The 26,073-nt window shown below is 38.9% G+C and overlaps 2 protein-coding genes across 3 annotated transcripts in view; both read left to right on the forward strand.

Annotated features, from left to right (window-relative positions):
• pard3ab (par-3 family cell polarity regulator alpha, b) overlaps positions 1–26,073 on the forward strand; it is a 373,665-nt gene that overhangs the window by 324,584 nt on the left and 23,008 nt on the right. The window lies entirely within an intron of this gene.
• Positions 1–26,073, forward strand: part of LOC146497265 (neuropilin-1a-like) — a 204,797-nt gene that overhangs the window by 11,372 nt on the left and 167,352 nt on the right. The window contains exons 2-3 of one of the 2 annotated variants that reach the window (XM_085140467.1): positions 691–787; positions 4,780–4,853. The gene's annotated coding sequence lies outside the window, so the exon portion shown is untranslated. The remainder of the gene's footprint in view (positions 1–690; positions 788–4,779; positions 4,854–26,073) is intronic. The other variant, XM_085140468.1, reaches the window with a different exon arrangement.

A 26,073-nucleotide genomic window follows, 5' to 3' on the forward strand; every position in this document is an offset into this window, starting at 1 on the left:
TCTTCTTCTGCGTTCCTTTAGTTTCTCGTTTCAATTTTTAACTTGCAAGGTTATTTCTGATAGTTACTGAAAAGTTAAACATTTTGCGTTTCTTATGTTATTCTAAATATAAGCCAAAAATAATGTCTTTCAGTCGTATTTGCACACTGTCACTTACACATAGCAGCCTGTTAGATTAGCTTCGCAGGAGTGTAAACAAAGGAAAATGGCTGACCTGGATCTGTCACAATGTCTATGTATTTATTATTATCTATTTATTCAATAGAAAAACCCCATCAGGCTGTGGTTTTAAAGTAGGTTTCGACTAATTCGCTTTTACCTATGTTTACGATACAGATACAGTTGCCACAGAGAGTAGTGACAACTAGCTGTCCCTTAATTCTACACATACACCTTATTTAGAAATCTTATTTTTGATCATTGCTTCTGTTGTAATCTGCTAGCAATGAAAATATTTTTGGTTTCTTGTTTCTTGTTGTTGCTTTTACTCTGAGTGCTATTGATCAGTCAGCTTTGAGCAAGGAATCGTTGCATGCAGGTAAACAGTTTGCTTAAAGAATAAAAGAGAAGTGGCAGAAGACCAATGCCATAACCACTGGCTATCATCTGATAATTTAGTTACATTTTTAACAACTGAGAGAAATTATCTGCAGCATTACTGACTTTTTCACCTTTATTGTTCTGCACTAGAAGCTGTTGTACAAGTGACCCAAGTCTCCATTCGTAAACAATGACCAACAGACAAAAACAGAATTGCCTACAACATCAGACTCACAAATGGATTCTAGTAAGACTGATCATTACTTTTCTGTTGTTTCCTCTTGTTTTTCTTTCTTTTTCCCATCCCTGTCTGTGTCCTGTGTGTACAGTTTGTACTTTTTGTTCTTTACCTCTTGGACAGCTGGGTAAAAGTGCCAGATATCCTGCCAAGCTTAGGCTTAAAGTCCATTTTTATCATAGAATTTACTCTCTTATTACGTGACTAACTCACTGTCGCCACTTATGCTGAAGTCATACCCCGATCAGGACCAGCATATGTTCAGAGTTTCCATTTAAAATCAGGTAGAAGCGCCCACAAGTGTGATATAGATCCTCTGCTAGGAGAATGTGTTTTCTTTTAAAGTTCAGCATATTAAGTTGTAGTTTAAAAAAACCCCATAAAATGAAGCCCATCTATAATGTTACAGAGGCACAAAGTGTGTGTCACCTTCTCATTGGATTTTACATGTATTCAGTTGGTGATGCTGGAAGTGTTTACACGATTTTATGTCTAAGTTACACTCCTGGAATTTTAGCTAATAAGAGCGTAGATTAGAAAACTGATCAGTTGCATTTGTTGGCCATTTATCACCAAGCATACCAATTCAATCAATAAAAATAATTTCCTTTGTGTTTTCCAAGGGTTTTCTCCTTCATTAGACTGTGTTACCGTAACCATTTTTTTCAGTTTGATTTTCAGGGTCTTTGAATTCAGTCCCACTGTAGGTTGAACATTTTAATTTGATCAAAAAATGGCAACACATTATCCAGTCCATATCAGTAATGGATATCCAGCATGTCTTTTCCCCTTTGAGATGTGATGTGTTTTGAAAGTGTTCCTTTAATTTTTTTTAACAGTGCATTTAACCTTATATAGATTAGGGAAAATCCAAAATGAATTCAAACATGTGCACCCATTTCAGTTTTCAAAGAAGTTAATATATGCTGCACAATCATAACACCCTGGAAAAAAGAAGAGGTCAAATAAATCTTTAATAGCCCCAGATTACCATGACATGTGAGTGATGAAACCTTTGACCACAGCTGTATATAATATGTGTGTCGATGTCTTTTTCTTGCACCAGTTATATATAAATATGTACAGCTGGCACAGCAAAAACACATTTTTGAAGTCATAGAAGAGCCAAGACATCAACTCCCGATTATTTCCTATGCAGAAAATCTTCATCTTTTCACTCTTCACATGAACAGCAGCGAGAAATATTGAGTGTCTTAAGACTTGTCATCTCCCTTACTTCTCAAACATGTCTGCTGAATTACAATGAAGCCATTTTGGCTTTTGACAAAACAGAGCCTAGTGCAGAGTGCTGTTGAGTAAAGTGAGAACCAGTGGGTAGCATTTTCCCCTTATTCTCTTTCATCCATGAGAAATGAAATGAGAGCAGAGAAAGCACCCTGAGAGGTGAATGGATATTCTGCCACCTGCGGCACAGACCATGTCGACTGTTGAAAATATCTATATAGTACCAAACGCCATTTAGATTCTGCCTCAGAGTGCGACTGTTTGATGAGACGCTGAAGCCCGGTGACATTAGATCATCATTTTATGTTGCTACTTTCATTTGAGCCTCTTTAAAGCCAAAACAGTATGAGGTCTGATGGATTCTTTGATGCTCTTTACATATGTTTCTGTGTGGGTTTATTCTCTCTTAAAAGTAGATTTGTTTTAAAGGAAACATACCATGCTTTATTTTCTGCCATGCATATATGAAAACGATGTTGGATGCGTATTTATAACATGGCCAAAGTTTCAGATAATGAGGCCAAAACCTCAGGCTTCATATTTCATTAAATGTGCCGTCTCCAACAGTTTTCCTGGACACTTGGCGCCAGTGGCTGTGGATTTCCTTAACATGGTCATTTGAGGCTGGCTGCTAGTACAGCAGCCCCATGTTCCTTCTACTGAAGCTTTCGATTTGCAGGAAGTTGTTATGGTCCTGGATATGCTAGCCTGTGATTTGAGTTTTTTGTGGACTTTCTAGTTTTCTTTGTGTAAATGTGTGATTCTTTGTCACAGTCCGGGTGAGCTGCTGGAAATTTCCACTGGGTTCCAGATTCACCTGTGTCCGCCGAGACCTGCGTTGTCTTGTCACCGCCAGTTTGTCAACTGACCCATGTTAGTAACAGGCTCTTATGCTCTATGCTGCTGTCTCAAGTCCACCTTGTTCTCTTGTGCTGCAGTTTTCTGGTCACGCCACGGCTCATCCCTCAGGCTTTGCTCATTTCTCAGACTCCAAGCCATACTCTGCTCTTCACACGCCACCTCTTGGAAAGCTTCCAGCTCTACACCTGCCTGCCCTCCTGCCACCTTTTGCTCGGTGGATCTCTTGAACCCAGGTCAGCCATTCCACTCCGCTCAGCTCACCCGGAGCTACACCTTCTCCCCTCAAAGCTACTCCAACTCCACCTGCAACTGCTACCACAGCCTCTTCCAGCCGTGACTCAGTCCACCTCGTTAGTCCCTCACCCCTCACCCTGCTAAGTTGTATACTGTATATATTCTAAGTTGCCACGTTTCTATGCCAAGTTATTATGCTGTGTTTGTCACTACCAAAATAAAACTGTTAAAACTACTTCTGTTGTCTTCGCACTCTGTTCCACACTTGGGTCCAATTTCAAAATTATTTTCCCCTTTGTGTATTAATTCTGTTCTTTTTCTTGGGTTTTGCATATCTTCCATGTTGTTCTGCCCTTTCTGTAAAGTTTTCATCAGTGGTGTCCCGCTTGTTTGGTTATTTCCTCTCTTATTTTGGTAGCCTTTGTCTAGTGTGCTTAATGGGATTTAGTTTATTTCCCTTGTCCATTTTTGTTTTGTTTTATTCCTTTTTAAATGTGTTGCACCTCCTGTTTTCTCTTTCTTCATTATCTTGTGTATTATCACGGTCCTACCTCATGCCCATGATAAACATGTGTTTTTTTTTTTTTTCAAACTGAGTCATTTAAAGCTAATCTATTACACTCCAATAATAATATGAAGTTGTAAGGTTTCCTTTAAATGTTACATTAAAGTACCCATAATCTAGTAATTTATATTTATTTAATTTAGGTACCTGGAATAGCATTTTAATGATATTTGAAGGAAATAAGTACTCCTTAATTTTTAAGCTAGTATGATTTTGTTTTTTAACTAACATATGGATTTAGGGCATGTGCACATGATAAATCTTTTAATCATCACTGAATTAAGGTTAAGTATTAGATTTGTATATTAACAGCAACATTAATACCATCCTTTATATATCACAGTATTCATATAACTGATGATTAAGTCTGTAAAAAATTGTAGGCTTATTTAATCAGTTTAAGTAAAGAATCTCCTAAAATACCATTATTTGTGCACCAGGAATGTTTCAGCCAAATTGAGGTGGTTTAAGAATTACATTGGATCCCAAACATGTGTGTGTGCATGCTCTGTAAAAGATGGATGAATAAACAATGATAATAATAAATACCTCAAAGTGGCTCTGTCCCCACTGTAGCAGACTGTGCTCTATAATAAAACAGCCTTGTGATTTCATCCGCTTTTATTAAATTTAGTTACAAATCACATATGAGAACAAACATGTGTTACCTTGGCAACTGTTGATCACACTTCAATCCCTTTATTATTCACATAGAAGAGGTGCCATATGTTGAATGCATTCCATTGCTAACATTCTGGGGTGATTTGAGATTTTTATGTAATCTGAGACATCCTGTTTTATTTCTTGTAGGTGAAAGTAAGGTTGTTTTTCCCCCCACACCTCTTTGGATAGGAAAAACACAAATATTTCAAAGATTAAGATATTGTCCATCAGCAGGCAGCATAAATCCTGGCGTGACCAGTTCTCACCCGCAACATTAATTTGACAAATTATTCGCCAAAGGCTCACAACTGCCACCTTATTCCATACTGACTTTTCTTCTGTTTAACCTTAGTCTGTTTCATCTTTTAAAATGATTTTTCTAAATGTTTTATGCACAGTGACTTCTATTCTTAAAGTATTTTTTCAACCACAGGTAAACTTCTGTAACGTCCACCGAGAGTAAACAGATAGATGTAACTTCGAGGTCTGAAAACTGAAGCCAAAAAAGTAAGTGTTTTAAACCTGCATTCTATTTAATGCCCATCAGGGGGTAACTCATGTGGTTGCAGAATGACTTCCAGTTGTATACCTCTCTATGGGAAAACAGCCCTGGCTTTCTTTTTCGCTCTGCAGCCTCACTAAACACTTTCCTGATGACTTTATGACCTAGATTTGGGTTTTACTGAAAAGAAAATGAAGTCAATTTTATGACTTATGATCCAAGAGTCACAAAGGAGGATTATCCTGGGTATTCTCATTGGCTAAAGACTTATCACTAGCCAATGAGTGTGCGGTTTCATAGTTGCACCATTTTTTGCTTGTTTGAAATAGAAAAAACACTCAGTTCAAGTCTTCATAACAGGGCTTCACAAAACAATGGGTGATGTCAACATTGTTCACTTGTTATACTCTGGAGTATTATTAGGGTCAGACTACAACGCTCTTTTGAGATGGTCAGAATAGATGGTTAACATTGGCCACTAGACACAACCCTTGCTTATTGTGCAAACAGGGCAGCACTGACCAGTCATTTTTTCCAGTCAAGTCACTGAATAAAGTTTGACATGCTTTTGGCTGTATCTCAATATTGTGTAAAAAAACAACAAATTTCAGTCTTAAATACCACAGAGCTATCAGATCACTCTATTTTTAGGTTTGAGTCAGAGCTACACACTTCCATTGATTGTTAGATCCCATTGTGGGATTTGTTGCTATCAGCCTTTGTTGTACAATGTGTTTGTGCTTTATTAGAAAGGATCAAAAGTCTGTTAATTGATGCTCTTCTTCCTGATCTCAGCATATGGCGAGCTGCTGCACCGCTTAATGCTGATTCCCAGGCGAGCGATGCCTGGTGAATCACATGCAGCACACACACCAACACACACTTACGCTAATGAACACGTCGAATGATAGATTGCAGAGTGGAGGGTCTCCAGGGACAAAGAGAGGCTCTTAAAAAGAACAGAAGAAACATGCATGTGCGCCCATGCACATTTGTTTGATCCTCTTTTTGTTCCTGCGCAGATACACTCGCATGTATTTACACACACATGCACAGATTTCATCAAGCTATCACATCTAGGACAAGTATGCTCAGCTTTGTTCTGCCTGGTATTTGTTCCCAAAGAGAGCCAAGGTAAATTCATAACTAAAGTGCTGTGTGTTCACGCATTAGCATATAAGACGGAAGCAGCGCAGGGATGAGGAAAAAGGCAGAGAGATACACAGTCTTTCTGGTGTTTAAATTAGGTATTTGATGGTTCAGCAAGGGAAACGGCTGTGCCAAATCAAAGCATCTGAGCAACAAGTGGTGCAGGAGTGGAAGATATTTACCATGCAGCACAACAGGGGATTTTAGTCAGTCTGCCTGTGAAGTTCAGTCTGTTGTGTGATTTCTGCTCCTGATTTTTTTTTTTTTGATCAGAAACATTTGAAGCTGCTTAATGTTTTATTTCTTTGCTGCACAGCCGGATCCTCTGATGGAACTCATGGGATCAGAGTAAGGTCTCCTCTGCTTCTGTAAACAAGCTTTGCTGTTGTTCGCAGAGAAAGGTGCTGCTATTCGAAGTCGTACAGCAATTGTAATATTGGAAAGAAAAGCTGTTTGCTTTTTTTTTTTTTTTCCTAACAACTCACACAAAGGCGGCGACTTATCTAACTGGACAGCATGTGGCACAACAGCAGGTCAGAACATTAGCCACATGACAAATACAATTCCCTCCTGACTGACTTGATGATACTTGGCTGTGTGGAGCTTTGTCTCAGATTCCTGAGCTGATTTCAGTCATTAAATAGACACCGAGCGAGGCAAGAAGATTGTTAACCAGTAGTGACCAGTGTCTTTTGGTCAATTAGTCACGGCGGTACTTTTCAGCTGGTCCAAGAGCACATGCAAGTAGTTACGGTGACCAGCTGTGGGTGTTGCATTCTCAACTTATGGGGGGACCGCTGCTTGCAATGAGATTATACAGGTCACATGCAGCTTGTGTGCAACGTGCATCTTTAGTGTATAGGCGACTTGACTTAACTGGTTGCAAACTAGTTTTACCCTGGTTATATTCCTGGAGTGGTAGTTAAAGTAGATGTGGGTGGCAGCAACATGTACATGTAAGTTGCTTTGAAGACTGCAACTGACTGCAAATGATTTCAGGCCTGTTCCCAGACTGCAAGCATCAATTTTAAAGCAAGAAGAATGCAAGTGCAGTGTCACACTCTGCCTAAAATAATTTGTAGTTTGGTACACTCAATAAACTGGTGGCTGAGTCTACATGTTCTATGTACTGCTCTGATATAGATTTGATATATCAGTGCTAACAGTTAATTCAAGGCAATTTTCTTTACATATTTCGAGAAAATGACAGCAACAAGAATACTTGTAACCATTACAAACTAAGCCCACACGCAGCAGCTCCACTGACCTTTACGGCAAAACACAAAGAGCACCCGAGAGCTTAAAGAATTACGGGAAATGTTTGCAAATCACACAAACACCAGGTTTATCCGACAGTCAGACCACTTAGCAGGTTTTCTGTCATTCAAAGGCAGCGTTGTTGCAGATCACTGACCCAGACTGTTGTGAATGTGAAAGAACATCATTTGTGTATTTTTTTTTATTTTTGCTCTATCAGGTTAGCTGTCACTATTATGTATGAGCTTTGCTTTTGTTCTAATATTTATTAATTTCTCTTTACGTTTTTGGACTTCCTTTAAAAGAAGGTGGTGTAACCACACAGGGTTTAACCCTTAATTCAAATTTAAAATACTATAAAATGTTTCTGAATGTGTGTCTCAGAAAGATTTCCGATGTTATACAAGTTCAAACATGCTTTTATTTCATCACACCTAAGTTATTGGAATTCATTAATCCTTAAACTGAGCAAATCACTTATTAATGTTCCCACATACTGCAGCGAGGCTTCCTGCCAGGTCCACTCTGAGGTTGGATGTAACACCGATTCTTCCCACTGGCTTCCTGTAAAGTTGAGGGTTCAGTTTAAAGTTCGTTTCAGAGATCTTTAAGGTCAGATGTTTCCCTGTATTTGTGAAGCTGTATATAAATATGTTATCTACTATGTCTCTGAGGTCAGCTGATCATGTCTGTGGTACCTCAGTCCAGGTTCAGAATAAAAATCAGACTGTGCACTTATGATCTGTGGACACTGATGATACCTTTAAGAAGAAGCTTAAGAGCTACTCATGCAGGTTTGCTTTTATTGTGTTTTATCCATTTATTTTATATTGTAGCGTGGCTGTGACTTACATACAGCAGGTTATCTACTAATTGGAAGGTCGGTGGTTCAGTCTCTTGCTCCTCCAACCTGCATTTCAAAGTATCCTTGAATAAGATACTGAACCCCGAATTTACCCCCAATGGATCCACCAATGTGTGAGTGTTAGAAAAATGCATTTGTGGGAATGGGTGAATGAGGCTTGTAGGAAGAAAGTGCTTTGAGTGCTCAAATTGAGTAGAAACTACTATATAACTAACAGTCCATTTACCATTTGGGACTTTTGTTTTTGAAAAGTGCTGCATAAATAAACTTTACCTACTTATTTACTGGTCCAAGAAGAGACATCTGGTTCTTTGGCTGCAAAATAGTTCAGTATGTGTCCTCCAGCTCTCTTCTCTGTTTGCAAACAATGCTATGAGAATTAGTGAAGAGTGAGAGTGAACCAAAACATCAAAGTGGTGGGCCAGAAAGCAAAGACTTGAAACAAATCATTAAGCGAATGGGAGCCATAGATTCAGATGATTATTCTGCGCAAGTAGGTTCATTGCAATTGAACCCTTTTACATTGAGTTATTTTCTCAATGTAATTTGGTAAATTGATTGTTGTGGTTAAAATTTGAGTCCTTTAAACATTTTGGTCTGATTTCTTTTAATATTTCCGAGCCTGTAGCTTGTGTTTCCAAAATGGGGATATTGGGTAAATATCGCCTAGCTGCCACTCCATGTCAGTTAAAACACTCTTTAGATCTACGTAGTTCTGCACTTGACACATGTTGTTGAGTGGTTTGCAGTCAATAGATGTATTGACTCATATCCAGCAGGTTGAAATGCGTGTACATTAACCTCTGCGGGTTGTTTCAGAGTTCTTTCCTATGATGCCCCGCTGGGCAATCAATAGGACCGCAGACACATGACATTTGATGTCTTTGACGGTGTGTGTGTGAAAATACAATTGCAATCAGTCCTATGCCCTTATTCTTTTTTAAAGGGCTGCTTCATGCTTGGAGCTTGAGTATCCAACAACTTGGCACAGCCCAGCGTGCATGCGTTATATCTTAAAAAGCTGTGAGTGAAATGAGCAGCTGTTGTTTTTAAGGTTTCAAGACTTAATTTACACAGCAATGGAAAATCTACTTCACCCGCCTTTCTCTACATGATGTAATACTTTGTAAAAATGATAATGTCACCTTATGATATAAAAGATTGGGCATGATCAGAAAGCTAATCATGAACTTGATATTCAGTCTGAAGCAGGAGATGTTTCTTTATTACAAATATTCTTGAACACAATACATAACTCTCTGGAACTATTTGACATAAATCTTTTCCCCTTCATATCCCCAATGAAATGAACTAAACTTGGTGACATGGAGTTAATGGATGGCTTCAGGCTGCGTGGATCCTCATCGTGACTAATCCTAATGACTAATCCGGATGTAAATGATAGACCTGTCACTCGTTTCTTTACAGTGTGTCTCACACGGCCTATTTCTGCACAATAATATTCACATCACTGCTTTTTAGAGATATATGACTTTATTTTTTCAGTGTTTACAATAGAAATAAGTTGTTGCAAGAAATACAGTGACATACATTTTTAATATTCCAAAGCTGATTCACAGTGAAATTATTTTGTATACAACTGTTTCACAAACAGGGGGTGGAGGAGCCACTGCAAGTTGGTAGGAGCATGGATGACTCTCAAAGCACCTCCTACTTGATCCCCCAAGGGAAGTAGTTAATATGCCTTTTCCACATCCACAAAACACATGTTGACTGGTTAAAATTCATTGTTCTTTCTGAATCCAACAAATGGAATGGACTTTCCTCCTCAGTACGCTGGCACAGACCTTCCCAGAGAGTTGTGTGATTCCCCCTTATCTGGAGCACACCCTCCCTTTTCACTTCTTGAAGACTGAACCACCACCTCATTCTTCTAATGCAGATGCCCAGTCTCTCCATGCAACATGACAGAGATGGATGCAAACTCGAGCGGTTTGCATCCATCGTAAGGACCCTACCACCAAGGAGTTGTTTAAGAACCTCAGTGATCTTACACCTGGTGATGGGTCAGTTGTCGCCCTTGTCCCTCTGACTCTGCTTCCTATATTGAAGGCATGTCAGTGGAATTTTGGAGATTCTCAAAATATTCATCCGACCACCGCCTGACCATATCCTCAGTTGAATTCAACAGTTGAAAAACAGAAAACCTCTTGATTCTTTTGCTTTGATGTAGTTACTTACTAAGGTGGAAAGTTTTTTGTTTTTTTTGTTTTTTCTTGTTTGTTTGTTTGTTTTGTTTTTGCTTTGTTTGCCTTCTCTCACCCCAACCGGTCACAGCAGATGGCCGCCCCTCCCTGAGCCGGGTTCTGCCGGAGGTTTCTTCCTGTTAAAAGGGAGTTTTTCCTTCCCACTGTCGCCAAAGTGCTGCTCATAGGGGGTCATATGATTGTTGGGCTTTTCTCTCTGTATCTATGAAGCGCCTTGAGGCGACATTTGTTGTGATTTGGCGCTATATAAATGAAATTGAATTGAATTGAATTTTATTATTTGCTTCGAGCCCTGTGTACAGGAGCTGCATGCTAAAAGATCTTTTGTTAAAAGGGTTGGCGTAATAAGCAAATGCTTCAGCCAATACCTTTTGATTAGCCTTGTCTCATGCTTTCTTGCTTTGTGGTAAATCTTTGTTCTGTCTTCACTGAGATATTTGAATGCTAATCAATAAACATATCAATCAATCAAGTCAGCAGCAGGCAGGCCGTTCTTCTCAATCACACCCTTCAGATCTAACTGTTGTTGCTGATGTAAGTGTTGAAGTCTCCTAGCAGGACAATGGAGTTGCCAGTAGGGCAGCCATTGCACTCGGAGCCTCCAAGAACGCTGGAATTTTCTTTTGCTAGGAGCACAAGTGATACTCAGGACCGAACCTGAATGTGCAGGAGAACAACCCTTCATCTATAAGGCAAAATACCCAACATAGAGACAGTAACACATGGAGATAGAAAGTCATGTGAGGGAATCCATGGAAATGACTGTTTACAGGTGGAAATGGTTAGCCTGTCCGAAAGCTTTAGAAAAATGCACTTATCAGGATCTCTGAAGTTAGTTTTTTAACATGATTCCAGTTTCTTTTAAATCTCCACATAAATGTCCATTAACAGGGGTATGTGTCAGACTATTTCTTTGCCATAACCTGTAAATTTCCACTATTTTCTCATCAACATGAGGTTCAGTCTATGGTAATAAATTGCACTCTTTTGCATTGCATTACTTAACTGTGCACTTAACATAAAGCTCATAGTGGCATTCTCTTCTGAAGCTGGGTAACGTGCGTTAGAGCAGTTTTAGGCTTTCAGGGGCAATTTTTGTACCCTGCTGATTCTGTAGAGCCAGGAATTAAAAAACCTGGCCCTTCATTCCACATTAATGAAGGTTTATGTGACATGCTGAATGCCATAAGCTCAGTCTGGTCTCATTAATGGGGGATTCAAGCAAGTTAGCAGGTCCTTAGTCAAACCCAGACAAATGAATGAGACAGCTGCTTTTCAGGCATCCTATCAAATGGCCAAGGAAGCATTTCATAAGGAGGGATTTAAAACTGGAGAAGGAATTTTTATTTCACTCCACTGTCTAAACTTTCTATTATTGAACAAAAATTTCAGATATGCACCATGCAAACCTGTGTTGCATATGCCGATCCAAAAGGGAAATGTCCTTTGTTATATTGCAATAATAGTGGCTTCTGTATGTATTGCATACCATCAAAGTATATTTCTGATCTATTTTAGATCACTCCGATATTGCAGGTGATTTTGTTCTTCCTTTAATATTACTGCTGGTTTTATAGTGAAAAGCAATTTCATGGCAGGTGGGCAAGGCTCCACTGTGTCTGAAGATGAATGTTGTGTTTCTATGTGGCTTTGGTGAGCAGGCAGACACTCTCAGTAGCAATGTTGCTCATTCTGAGTGTATCAGAGGAATAGAGGCGATTAGTAACTGTGGAGGCTTGAAGTCCACTCATGGGCCATTTCTGTCGTTCTCAGTAGATTGCATTTCTGTAATTTCAGTTTGTTTCCCTCCACTGAGGAGGTATGCAATAACAAATTCTTCAAGGCTTTGGAGATAACATCATCATACAAACATCCTTTTTAACGGGTGTTTAGAATATGAAGGCAAAGTAAAAGTTGTTTGCAGCTCGTTATGACCACACAGTGCACAGAACACTTTCCATTGGGCTCTTACATATGCATGAATGTCAAAGGGCTTCAGGAGGAATGACACATTTCAGAATTAAAGTGTGTTTGAGGGACTGCTCAGCCTCTCTCTGTATCATGAGTCAGAGTGAGTGAGCACATTTGCTCGGGGACTCTGGGACTCAGAGATGATTCTTATTACAAGAAAGAGCTGAAATATCAATGCTGCATCACCCTGGTGCCCAAATGGAAGGTATTTAAATAATTTTGAAGCTTTTCAGTTAGGCCTGCTATAGCTAAATGAAGATTGTTATTTCCATGCAGGTGGCTGTCATTCATACATGCCTTCTATGTGCAAACATGGAAAGGGAGAACATTGCAGGTAGGAAGACACGGCATTGGTTAAGTTAGACAAAGTTGGAGGCAGGTTGAAAGGTAACTTGCAGATGTGTGCAAAGCAAGCTACATCAGGTTAAATAGGGCACACTATGTGTCCAACTAGAGGTGTCGAGGGGTATGAGCTGGATTGCCTGAAATAAAGTAGTCAAATCACTATATTTAATGTAGACTTTTAAAGTAAGGGAATAAATTTCATCTGAGGCCAAAATGTTTTTCTTTCAATCCTTTTTTTTTTTATTTTATTTTGGTGGGAGGTGTTAGTCTGACTACGCAAACTCTGTGTTTGTCTGGTAATGAGTGTTAAGACAAACTGCAAAGTCAATCCTAGACCAATTACAGATATTAAAAGAACAATCATCCAACTAACCAAACAAACAACAAAGACACTATTTGAATCATCTTTGGGAAATTAAAGGGAAATAACAGAAATGGCTGGAGCTCCTGTTTCCATTTTATCAATAAAAAGCAGTTCTGAAAACTTGTTTTGATCATTTTCCAGAGTAATGGAAAACATTCATTTCTTTTTAGTGCACTGAGCATCACAAAGTACTTCACTGGCTGATAATTATATTGGAGTGGAAGCCAAAAATCACAGACAGCAAAACAATTTGAATGTCTAGATTCTACTAAAGGAAAGATAAATATTTTTCTGTGAGGTAAAGTGAATGGAGGAAATTAAATCCAGACACTTTCTTTTTTTTCAGTCACTTTTAGTTTAGTTCCTGGACAAGAAATTTGAGATGATAGCTGAAAAATGAAACACAACAACAGGATAACCTTGTTAATCCACAGGGGCGGTGGACTGACCACCACAACCAACCGCTCCACCCTGTCATCCCACTTTTTTCTATGCACAAACTGCAAGGAGATGCAGGCACACTCCATTACCTCTGCAATGGCAGTGGAATTGAATTAGCCGAAGGTGGCTTAAGCATGTGGGCTTTCGTGAACCTGTTAGCGAGGTGCGAGTGCATCATCTTTCACAATCAGCCGCCTGTGTGATGTACACGGGAAAATGAGGCTGCTGTGGCTCTGCAGATGGAGTAGCACCTCGCTGGTGAAAATGTATTCGTTTTTCCTCTTGCTTTTTCTGGGGTGAGAGATCCTTCTAGTGCGAGGGTGCTGGAGAGAGATGGGAAAGATAAAATAGAAAAAGGGATATGTCTGATTTGATCTGTGGGTCACAGTTAAATCGGAAGTTTAATTGCAGTAATAATTGCTGTGATTACACATTGTGACTTTTTTTTGTCACATTGCTGTGTGACTTAGTCTTCACTTTTTACAAGCGTAAAACTTATTACAAGAAAGAGCTGAAATGTCAATGGCACATCACCCTGGTAACCAAATGGAAAGTATTTAAATAATAATAATAATAATAATAATAATACTAATAATAAGTTTTTACAGTCAGGATGCTATCCAGTCTTTAAGTCTGACGTCATTAGCCGTTTCCGGGTCCAAACTCCGCTTTAGGTCCCAAAGTCAAACAAATACTGCAGCATCACTGAGAGCTAAATCTAAAATCTTTACCAAAATGATCTGTGTGGCTGCTTTACCAGGTGTAGCAATTAAGTTTAACATTCAGGCATCCATGAAAACAGAATTTATGAAATTTAAGGGAGTTAGCAGTTAGCAGGAAGTTAGCTCGCTAGTTTTCATCTAAAGATGATATACTACATTCTGACTGAGGGATTTCTGAAAAAATTCAAACATACAGCTCTGCTATCACTTCCAACATAAATGAAGACAAAAACCTAAACAGTAATGACATTTGTAGGGTTACTGAAGTTGGGCTAGCTGGTATATAATGAAGTGCTACGTGGTGGCTAGCTCCACAGCTATGGTTAGCATAATATAAACGCATTAGCAGTGAAGCTTTAGCATGAATGCTAACTTCCACTCGATAAAAGTTAACGTGAGGGTTCCAGATGGTTAGGGACAAATATAATCGCATGGCAGGATGCTGTAAACGGACCAAACTTCAGTCAGGAGAACAACTGAGATAATCCATCCACAACAAGAGGTTAGTCATTCATTTATTGCTGCATGGACTGGGTTGTAGTTACATCGTAAGGTTTTAAAAACTGAGCTTTAAAATGAATAGTGGTAATAAAAACCGAGAGAGGCCGACAGTAATCACTGACTGTTTTTAGGGGCTTGTTCAGATTAAATAGAACAAAATACAAAGCATTAAAACATGTTAAAAACACAACAGCCTTAATAAACGCAGAGTAGTTTGGACCGGAAGCAGGGTTCATCATGTCATCACTTAAAGACCGGATGGCTAAACAATGATGAAACAATGGAGGTGCAGGTAGGAAGACATGGCATTGATCAAGTTAAACACATAATACACTATCAGCTGAATTTAGTGAAACACTGAGATAGTTTCATACACACCCACTAAAGTCATCAGTAAGATCACTCAGTGATGAATATTCCTAAACTTCCTCTAAAGAAGGACTGAGCTCTCCTACTCGGAGGCGCTGCTTACCACCAGGCAAGGCAGACAACTGACTTCCTTCCAATCCAATCTGATTTGAAGCTGCTAAAATCATTTGTTTTGTCATGTTTTTTTTTTTAGCTTTCTTTCTCAGTAGTTGTGATGTCTGATATGGGTTTATTGTCTGCTTTACATTTACCTTGCGGCTGTTTTTGTAAACTTGCTCGTGCCTTGCTAACAGAGCAGAACCATGTATAATTTTTTTTATTGGTTTACATATTAGTCAGCTGTAAAATTAGATTTGTTACAATGGTTTATCAGTCTGAATGATCACTGACAGGCTACTGAGTTGTTAAATTGTGATTTTTAATTAAGATTATTTAAATGTGAAAAGTCATTGAGGGCAAGATCTTGTTACTGTACTGGTGAGTAATATTTTCAGTTGATACCAACCATAAAAAATAGGAAAAAGAATCCAGGGAAAGAAAAAAAATATACATACAACTAAGAATACATGATGGAAATTAAGACAAATTTAAAAAAAAAAATGTTTTTGAACCTAGCCTAACGTTCACTACTCAAAGAAAGATACCTGTGTGGTATATATTGACACCTATTTGCTGTAGTGATCTGGTCATAGTCATGGATTTTATGGCTGTGGGTAGTTTGTACTGAAACTGCAGTAATAATAGCCCATTTCATGGGGAGACGGCTCTGCATGCATGGCTGTCTAATCAATACTGTCTGTTAGGCGTCTGTGTTTGATGTGGGTTTGCGATTCTGTGATAACTGATAGAACTAACTGATGGCCTTGGACAGAAAATGTATTATTTTGTGTTTACAGGTTTTATACATTCAGTGGCTCTTCATGATCCTGTATTTCTGATCAATAATACCAATCAAGTCCTGCACTTACACAGGAGTAAAGCCCTTTTTACACTGAAGCATCTTTTAGGGACATTTTTACATTATTTTGACCCACTGCAAAGAGCACAGCATCCATGCATCTTAATATTATGATTCCAATAATCAGTGAGGGGAACGTACTGTATGGGTGCTAAACTTGTGCTGTCATTTGATAGTTTCTGGACAGGTCACTTTTGTATAGCCTTATTTATGCTTATCATTCAAACAGCCTTTCATCCTGGAAACACTTAGCAGGTTCCTTTATCTTGTCATGAGAAAAATTTGCTAACTAGAAAAGGTATCCGGTTTCTTTGTGACTGCAGAAATTAATTTGTGAAGTACCTTTGGTTTAATTCTTGTAAATTGCATGTTGTTCATAGTTTGCAGAAGAATGGATGTCTTGGACCTTTGTTTAAAGTGCCTGCAGCCTGTTCTGTACACACACACACAGTGACAGCTTCATGGGTCTTAGAAAAATGTATGAACTTAGACTTTTGATTGTGTTGTCATCTTCTGGAGTAAACAAGAAGGATGTGCTTTGGATCCACCGAAGAATCCATCCATCCTTTTTCTGCTCCTTATCTGGGTTCGGATCATGGGGGCAGCCGTCCGAGCAGAGAAGCCCAGACTTCCCTCAGCCAAACCACCTCTTCCAGCTCATCCGGGGACACTGAAGCGTTCCCAAGCCAGTTGAAAGATGTAACCTCTGCAGCGAATCCTGTGAATTTATTTTTTCACTCTCTTGCTTGCACCGTACAGTTGGTGCAGCAATGCATTTGTGTAGGATTTCGTTTCTCACAGACTTGAGGCCCCTATTATGTGGAACTCCACACCAGCATCAGCTTGGCATGATGCATCATGCCAAGCTGATGTACTTTTTTCCCTTGTCAGCTTCCATTGCTCCCCTTTTTTCTGCTCCTGGCACCTCCATTTCATCACTTCTTTCTGCGGCCTGTGTGTAGTAGGACAATTGATGAAGGGAAAGATGCTGCTGGTTGAGAAATATCACAAACTATGCGATCCACAAAATGCCTAAAAATGACCACAACTACTGTTGTAAACATCAGCACAGCTCGTACTTTAGTGTGAGACTTGGTATGCAATGTCTTCGTTAGTAAGAAGACTATAAAACTGACGATGATTCAGACCTCTGGCTGAGAGGAAGTAAACAGCTCAGACAACCACTCTTATGATGTGATAGACCAGCTGTCTCCAACCTTTTTTGCGCCACGGACCGGTTTATGCCCGACAATATTTTCACGGACCGGCCTTTAGGGGGTGTGGATAAATACAACAAAATAAAACTAGTACCGGTACCAAAAAAAAGATGTATTCATAACACACGTGAAAAGACCCAGGAAAACTGAGTTAACGATAAAAACAATAACAAAATAACGCTGAAAACCGATAAAAACCCTGAAAAACATATATTTCAGACCTGAGCCTCAATTCTTGCGGCCTGACTCACGACCAGTACCAGTCCGAGGCCCGGGGTCTGGGGACCGCTGTGATAGACTATTAAGAAACTGCAGTACAGTGCCTGCTGGTGTTAAAGATACAGTGAAAATTACAAAAATCATATTAACATAATATTGTATTGCTATTAATTGTACATTTTTTTTATATTTTATTGTGACTATTTCTCGCTTTTACTTATTTTGTTATACAGGGTTTTGTAACTTAATGTGAAAAATGCTCTATAAATAAATTTTTCTTCCTTTTTGTACATCAGCAATTATAAAATTAATTATTTGGAATGGATTATTAATTATAGAATTAATTCACCTGTAGAAGTGTGTGTGAGTTTCCTTTGTTGGTAGATTTGGGATTTAAATAGTTCTTTGGGTTTCATTCCAATCCAATTTTATTTATAAAGCACTTTAAAATACCCAGCACAGGAACAAAGTGCTGTACAGAAAATAAGTTAAAACAATAGAATAACTAAATTAACTAAATACATGAATAAAACACATAAAACATTTTATTGACCAATAGAGGAATTGGTGTTAGGTGAATGACCAGTGGGGGGGAAAAATGTCTTATCACCTGCAGCCCAGTTTGCGTTCTAGTTGTTTCTCTGTTTCCTGTCTGTGATTCACGTGCTTCTTTGAAAGCACTTTGAGGAAGGAAACGTAGAATGATTGTCCCAGTGAGACTTTGTGGTTGTTTTAGTCTTTTTACCTTCATTTTTATACGGACTATTGTGTGTGACGTAGTTGACACAGCCTTGAAAAGCTATTCATCAACATACAACACTTGATGTTTTCTTTGCTAAAATTAGCGCGGCGTTTCAAGGCACCCTTTTGAGAGGGAAGTCTTCATGTTGCTCTGTGACAATGTTATCTCGTGGTGCAGTAAACGGCTTTGCGACTGCTCTATCTCACTATTCCCATACACCAAACTTGGGTCATATAGTTGATTGAGATAAGCCTCGAGATTTAAGGAGTAGCACAGTCAGATTTTGGGATCATGAATTGTTTGTTTTTCTTTGATAATGTATCCTGATATTGAGCAAAATAGAAACTATTTTTCAATCACTTGATGTGACTGAGGTTTCTGATACGATGCAGTATTAGAACCACGAGGTGAGACAGAACGTATTTATTATAATTTTGCAGTATTAAGAGTGAGATGTTATCACAATAAAAACATTTTATCGTTTAAGTACAAGTAATCAGCAATGAGGAAATGACTGTTTTACTTCATTAGAATCATTTAAATAAAATATTTGCGCTACTTTCTCACAAAATTATGACAAGGTCACCAAAACCACAGCAAACACATATACAAGCACACATACACCCATTACCCCTAGTAAAGAAGGCATAGGACCTTTATTGAGCTTCATTTTTCAACTTTCAGCAAACTCATTGAGGTCCTCCTTTAGCCTGCGGTGGGTCCTCATTGACCTGTTATGGGCCTGCATGTAAATAAAGCATTAAATAGTTTGACAATGTGGAAAACTCCACGCATCACTGCACCATCAAACCAACAGGAGCTGCTCTGGAGAGCAATCAGTGCTGACTAAACACGTCATATTGATGGATCTATCAGCCACTGGCTGACGTCCCAGAAGCCCCTGGCTTTGTGGTTGGACCATATTGTCAGCTCAGTTTGAGATCCAGCACCATGAATCCTAATCCTTCTGTCATGCCCAAACACCTACTGACAGCTTTAATTACTGCTGCGAGAGAAAGAGGTTTTCGTACCAGGGTGGCCCAGGTCAACAAGAGCATGTTTTATTGTTCAGTTAGGAACATTTTCACTAACAGTGAATCATGTCTATGGAAAGATTTCAGTAACACTTTATTAGGACTGTCTTATTGATGTTAATTGGTCAAAAGGAAAACTGTTTTCTTTTTGAGTTTTGGCCTGTCAGACAAATATTTTAATGGTGTCTTGGGAACTTTTTCAAAGTATATGTTAACTATAATTTGTGACCAATATTGGTAATTAATAAAGCACAGGAATCCCTTATTGATGGTTTGGATATTGTAGTAGCACAACAGGCCCTTTGTGACACAAATAAGAATAGGAAATAAACTGAAATAGAGCACAAATAAGACATGTTCCTGCTTTTGGCCCGTGCAAAGTTCTGGACAGTTGAAATATAATGAGTCCAAAACATACACAGGTAGAGAAAGGTAATGCTTGTGAACTTTCATCCAGTAAAGGGTTTTACAGAGACAATGGATGATTTCATTTTTTTAAATTAAATTAAAATAAATTTCAATATGAGACAAACACAACATAAAAAACCCAAATATGCTATCCAAACCTACCTGTCCTTATGTGAGAAAGTAATTGCCTCCCTTAAGTTAACTGTTTATCATATTTCTTGCAAAGCTGAGTTCAGTTTCTCTAGCCTATTTGCCTGATTACCCATAAATGGTAAATGGACTGATTCTTATATAGCGCTTTTCTACTCTCCCGGAGTACTCAAAGCGCTCTATACAACATGCCACATTCACCCAGTCACACCCATTCTCACAAGCACTTTATCTGTACTTAGTGCTTTTTTTTCTAACTACATTCACACACATTCATACTCCGATGGACGCATCGGAGAGCAACTTGGGGTTAGTATCTTGCCCAAGGATACTTGGCATGCAGACTGGAGGAGCCTGGGATCGAACCTCCAACCTTCCGATCAGTAGGTGACCTGCTCTACCTCCTGAGCTACAGCCACCCCAAATGGAAATATATAATTCCCCCATATGGAAAAGAAATAGTAAAAACGTATAAAAGACTTACATAAGATGTGGCCTACTTCATATAGTGAATCATATAAGGCTTATATGATTTACTCATGAAAGTGGCCACTTTCTCATTACTTTCATATATTGTTTTAGTAAGTATCCAAAACATACATGTTTCATTTATATGATTTTTCAAGGAGTCTTATATCTGTTCTCACTCTTGTATGCTTTTCATACAAGTTTCACACAAGACAGATACAAACTTTATAAGATATCTTTTTTTGTCATTTTTGTCATTTTTGTCATTTTGTCATTTGTTTTTATTGATTAGCATTCAAATATCTCAGTGAAGACAGAACAAAGATTTACCACAAAGCAAGAAAGCATGAGACAAGGCTAATCAAAAGGTATTGGCTGAAGCATTTGCTTATTACGCCAACCCTTTTAACAAAAGATCTTTTAGCATGCAGCTCCTGTACACAGGGCTTGAAGCAAATAATAAAATTCAATTCAATTCAATTCAATTTCATTTATATAGCGCCAAATCACAACAAATGTCGCCTCAAGGCGCTTCATAGATACAGAGAAAAGCCCAACAATCATATGACCCCCTATGAGCAAGCACTTTGGCGACAGTGGGAAGGAAAAACTCCCTTTTAACAGGAAGAAACCTCCGGCAGAACCAGGCTCAGGGAGGGGCGGCCATCTGCTGCGACCGGTTGGGGTGAGAGAAGGCAAACAAAGCAAAAACAAAACAAACAAACAAACTGTGGGTACAAACCTGTTGAATCAGGAAATCCCTTAATTTTGTCACACAGGTTCTGTTTATGATCTCAACAAACAACACATCATTGCCACGATCTAAAGAAACTCAAGAACAGAAGAGAATCAAAGTCAATGACATCTGTCAGTCTAAAGATGGTTACAACACTATTTTTAAGGCTTTAGGACTTTAGAGGTGAGAGTCGTTATCCACAAAGGGTGAGAACTTGGGACAGTAGTGAAGCTTTCCAGGAATGGTCATTTTTGGGAAAATATTCTATGGACCGATGAGACAAAAGCTGAGTTTTTTAAGCTAAAGCAATAGTTTTAACCCATTTGAGGTTGTTTTATATTGATTTTTTTTCTTCTTTTCAGCAGGTAGACCTTCTAATTCTACACATGAAAAGCCCTTGTGGGGAAATTGGGGTCTCAGAGCTTTATTTAATCTTTATCTGGAAAACCTTTCTCTATGTGGGTCCCCAGACAACAGCCATCCATTAAATATACCTGCTTTATCCTGCAGAGAGAGGAGTAAAGCTTATCCCAGCTGATATCAGGCAAATAGTGGCACACGCCCATGTGCCAGTCCAATCAGAGCTAACACAAAGAGAAAGGCACCTCACACCTTGGACCAATTTAGGATTATCAGCTAACCTACCAACCATGTCTTGAACATGTGCATGGAAGCTGGATCACAAGAACATGAAGAAAAAACCCTGCAGAGAGGCCCCACTAAACCCCACAGCTTCTTATTTCACCTCAGTTGGATCAAAATTGCCTAAAATTGGTTGTGGTATCCACACATAAACTCTCTGCTTCCTTTGTCTTCCTTTTTTTCTGGCATTCTTAAACAATTATCAAGACTGCTTTATCCAACAGCCCTGTTTCTCCATTCCTTGATAAGGGATGAGTGCAGGTCTTTGATCTCACACTCCAGACTACTTCCTGTCTCAAGAAGGCAAACACAGGAAGTGTTGGAATTGGGGGTTTTACAAGGTGGTAACAATGAGGGCAGAGTAAATCAGTGCCCGGTGACACCAGCTCCTACGAAGTCCGTGGGAAAGTTACTTGCAGAAAAGAAATGCTGAATGCAAACTCACCAAAATATAACAACAAAACTGAGAAAAGTGTGATAGCATATAGAAAAATTCCAAATGAGAAATCACATAAAAAGCTTATCACCTGTGATCAGGAGGAATAAAATCCAATGAAATGGTAATCTGCAATGTATTTTAGTGTTTTGCAGGAATCAGCTTAATATTCAGACCACTGAACACTTATTTGCATTTTTTTTCTGCAGGCATTTATCAAATCATAACTCGTATGGAGGCCAGAATTCTAGGTTTGTGAGGTTGATTATTAACAGTTTAATATATTCAGACAAAAGAGTGTGCTTGCTCACCAGTCCATATCTATTGGGTTCTTGTTCATCCCATCCAACCAAAGAACTCAAAATCAGTACATATACATATAACTACATATTTTTCTACAAAGCTACATATTTTTCCTTTTTAAACAATTTGACCCAAGAGGTGGTCATGCCCATAAATCCGAGTGTGGGTGTCAGATTGCATGTATTTACGTAGGTAAGCCTATTGCGATGACCTTCTATGTCAACATAACCTGTTACATTTTTACCAGGCTGTTTTGTGTCAGCAGCCACGTGAGGTCAAATGCTTGCAAAAAGGCCCCTGATCTCAGAAGTCCCCATATATCGGCCTCATGTACATGAAGTGAATCTCTACACAAATTGTGCATGTAAATGTATAGACCACGTGAGGAATTAGTGAAACTTTAACCCACTCTTTCCTGTCATAAAGCCTGGTGGACAGTGGGATTCAGGAAAAACATACACGTGAGTAGAACCACCATAAATGTTTGATTAAGTCTCTTTAACAGGGTTGTACGTGAACTGACTCATGCGGCTTCCCAGCTTAGGATAACATTAAAATGTGAGGAGTTTTTATTATTATACAAACCATTTCAAATCAAGGAAATTGATCAACGCTCTTTACAACAGTAGTGTGCATTCAAAAAAGTCCTAAGCCATTACCAGCCACCCGTCAGCACTGGTTCCTTGTGACTTCTATGTCTAAAGAGCAAAGAAGGTCTTGTTTGTTAAAGCCCATCACGACACACAACATTGCCCAACTCCCTTGGCTTCATGCGCAGTGGCTGACAGGCAGCTAATGATTCTCAATGAGGCTTCCCTGCAAACAGCCTCATGAATTAGTCATCACCTTCCCTTGACCTGTGCTATGATACAATCTCTGCCAGCCTCGGAAGCCTCCTGAGAACCACAGAGGTTATGTAAGTTGAGAGATAGTAGACTGGAGGGATAGTGTGCAGAAGCAGCCAACGTCTTGCAGTCGAAAGCCGCACAGCTGTGATGGATGGTGGCAATTTGTTGTTAACGTGCAGGTTGTGTTGCCATGCAAATATGTACGCCCTAGAAATAAGTAATGGACATCGGATTTGCCAGTGAAAAAAAGGTCAGTGTATTTTATGTAAAATTAGACACAGGCAGCGTATGGGGGTCTGAGACCCCACATTAATTGTTCAACGGTTGTGCAATAATACAACACAAGTCACCCTCCGTACACCAGGATCCATCAAATCCATTCATAGTGGAAATGTAGGTAATTATAGCTACAAGTTGAATAGTTACATGTGAGGAAGTGCATGTAACTAATATATCTAACCATGATTTTTCTCACTTTGTACTCAGGTCCTTAAGAATACTACAGGCAAAAGTCCAACAGACAAGTATTTTAGGCAAAATATTCTCTAAACTAGGGTAGACAACATGTTTTTGGTGTCATTAGACATAAAATCAATAATAACCTTTCAGCACATTGTAATTCATGTGACGGAGAGGTAACCGGACACCTTTACTTCCTCCAGCCTCTGTTTTCAGGCTTTAGAAAATCAAGCCCATGAGGACTTATTGAGGTTTATCAAAGATCTGTTCAGGTACTATACAGAGAAAAAAAATACTGATAATACAACATGATACATTTACTGAAAAATGTATCAATGCATTTATAGGTAACACTGAAATAATAAAGGTTGTAAGTGAAATTGGTGCGATGCTGAATGTTCAGTATAAATTGTTGCTTGATCAGAGTGGTTTATTTTCATGGTTGCACCAGAGCTCTTCCCCGTCTTTCAGCTCAATTACTAAAACAATAGGCCATGCTAATGGAAAAATACTCACTAATTCATTGGCCTCCTGTGTTTTATGATGCCTGCAATAATGACTGCACATTATAATGTTACCAAAGGCTCCTAATGAACAAAATATAAAGCAAAGGGGTCCATGGAGCAAAACATAAAGTGTAATTACAATGTGCTACCATGAAAAATGACACTCGTGAAACCAAAATGGTGAACTGGCGTACGTTTTTTGCCCCAGAAAGCACAAAATAATCTTATAGTAATTAAATGATTTCCCTGGTGCTTTTAAAATAATAATCCTGATCTGTTCATAAATATAAATGTCTCTGTGGTGAATAAAATTACTTGCAAAATAGCCAGAAATTAATTATTTAACATTTGTTGTTGCTCAAAGCTAGTATAACTAACTATGAGCATTTGAAAAGAAAAAAGTGCCACCTAAGGAGAAGTAGGAAATACAATTGTAGATTCATGAAATGATATGTAACTAACTAAAATGTTTTAGGTGCTCATACTCAAATCAGTGCTTTAACTTTTCTGTTTTGCTTTGCTGCAGATGTACTTAGAGGCCTGAAAATGGCATTGTTTAGTTTAATATTATGTTGTCACAACAAGTAATATGTCAGGGTTATGCTTCAGTCATAGACTGAACTACATGGATGTAACCACTGCGACGTCTCCCACTGGTTGTGGACATCGAGGCTTTTCAAAACAAGATTTGACCTTACTTGGTAAATATGGTAGAGCTGGTCAAGCAATGATTTTACTAGAAAGCTAGCTTGGTTAGCAGGATGCATACTGTAGTTGGTGATATTAAGTGGCATGTTGCATCTTTCAGTAAACATGAACATTCAACAAGGAATTCTTGGGGCGATCGTGGCTCAAGAGTTGGCAGTTCGTCGGACAGTCTCGGTCGTTGTGTCCTTGGGCAAGACACTTCACCTACCGCCTACTGGTGTTGGCCAGAGGGGCCGATGGCGCAATATGGCAGCCTCGCTTCTGTCAGTCTGCCCCAGGGCAGCTGTGGCTACAACTGTAGCCAGTGTGTGAATGTGAGAGTGAATGAAGAGTGGAATTGTACAGCGCTTTGAGGGCCCCGAAAAGTGCTATATAAATGCAATCCATTATTATTATCATTATTATTATAATAATTGAGACCACAAAGATATTAGGAACATGTATAATATGGTTTTAAAGTATTCTCATTAGTCCTTTATGCAGTTGTCATGCGCTAGCAATTAGAAACAAAGCAGGCTGTGCCCATTTATAAAATGTCTGTGGTTTCTGAAATTGTGTTTGATTTCCTTTCTTTCTAATGGAATAACATTAGAATATATTGGGAAATATACATTGGGTTCTTTCTAAGAGTGTGCGATAAGTAATGATTGTAGAAACTCCACCATTCAGTGAGTGCTCAGCCTAAGTTATGTCAAGGAAAAGATTTGAGTCACAAAATGAAAAAATGATTATTTTTTTAATTATACGTATAGTATTATAGTCACTGAGACAAGTAGGACTCTTACATATTCTGGGGGTCCCCTAGGCTGATGCAAAATGGTGACCATAAAAATGGCGGACTGATCACAGCTGTGCACAAGCCGTGTCACGATTTCAAATCAAAGTGTGAAGTAATTTCTCCACTGAAAAGTGGGTAAAATGGTGAGACGTGTATCACAGATTGTGAGATACCCAACTGAGCATTCATGCAATCACTGCATTCTCACATTCGCAAAGGGTCATATGGGATGTAGGACCGCTGGGGCTTGAGAGAGCATCATGGCCTGCTGTGCCTGCGAAGTCACACAAGAGTCACAATCTGTGCTTCTTCTGGTTTGCAAGGCGTCAGTAGGCCAGGACAGATGGGAGAGTGAGCGGTGTCATCTGGTCACACCGTGGCAAGAAGGGCATCGGGCGACC

The sequence above is a fragment of the Neolamprologus multifasciatus genome, chromosome 18 (genome assembly GCF_963576455.1).
Source record: "Neolamprologus multifasciatus chromosome 18, fNeoMul1.2, whole genome shotgun sequence".
In the NCBI taxonomy this organism is placed as follows: Eukaryota; Metazoa; Chordata; class Actinopteri; order Cichliformes; family Cichlidae; genus Neolamprologus; species Neolamprologus multifasciatus.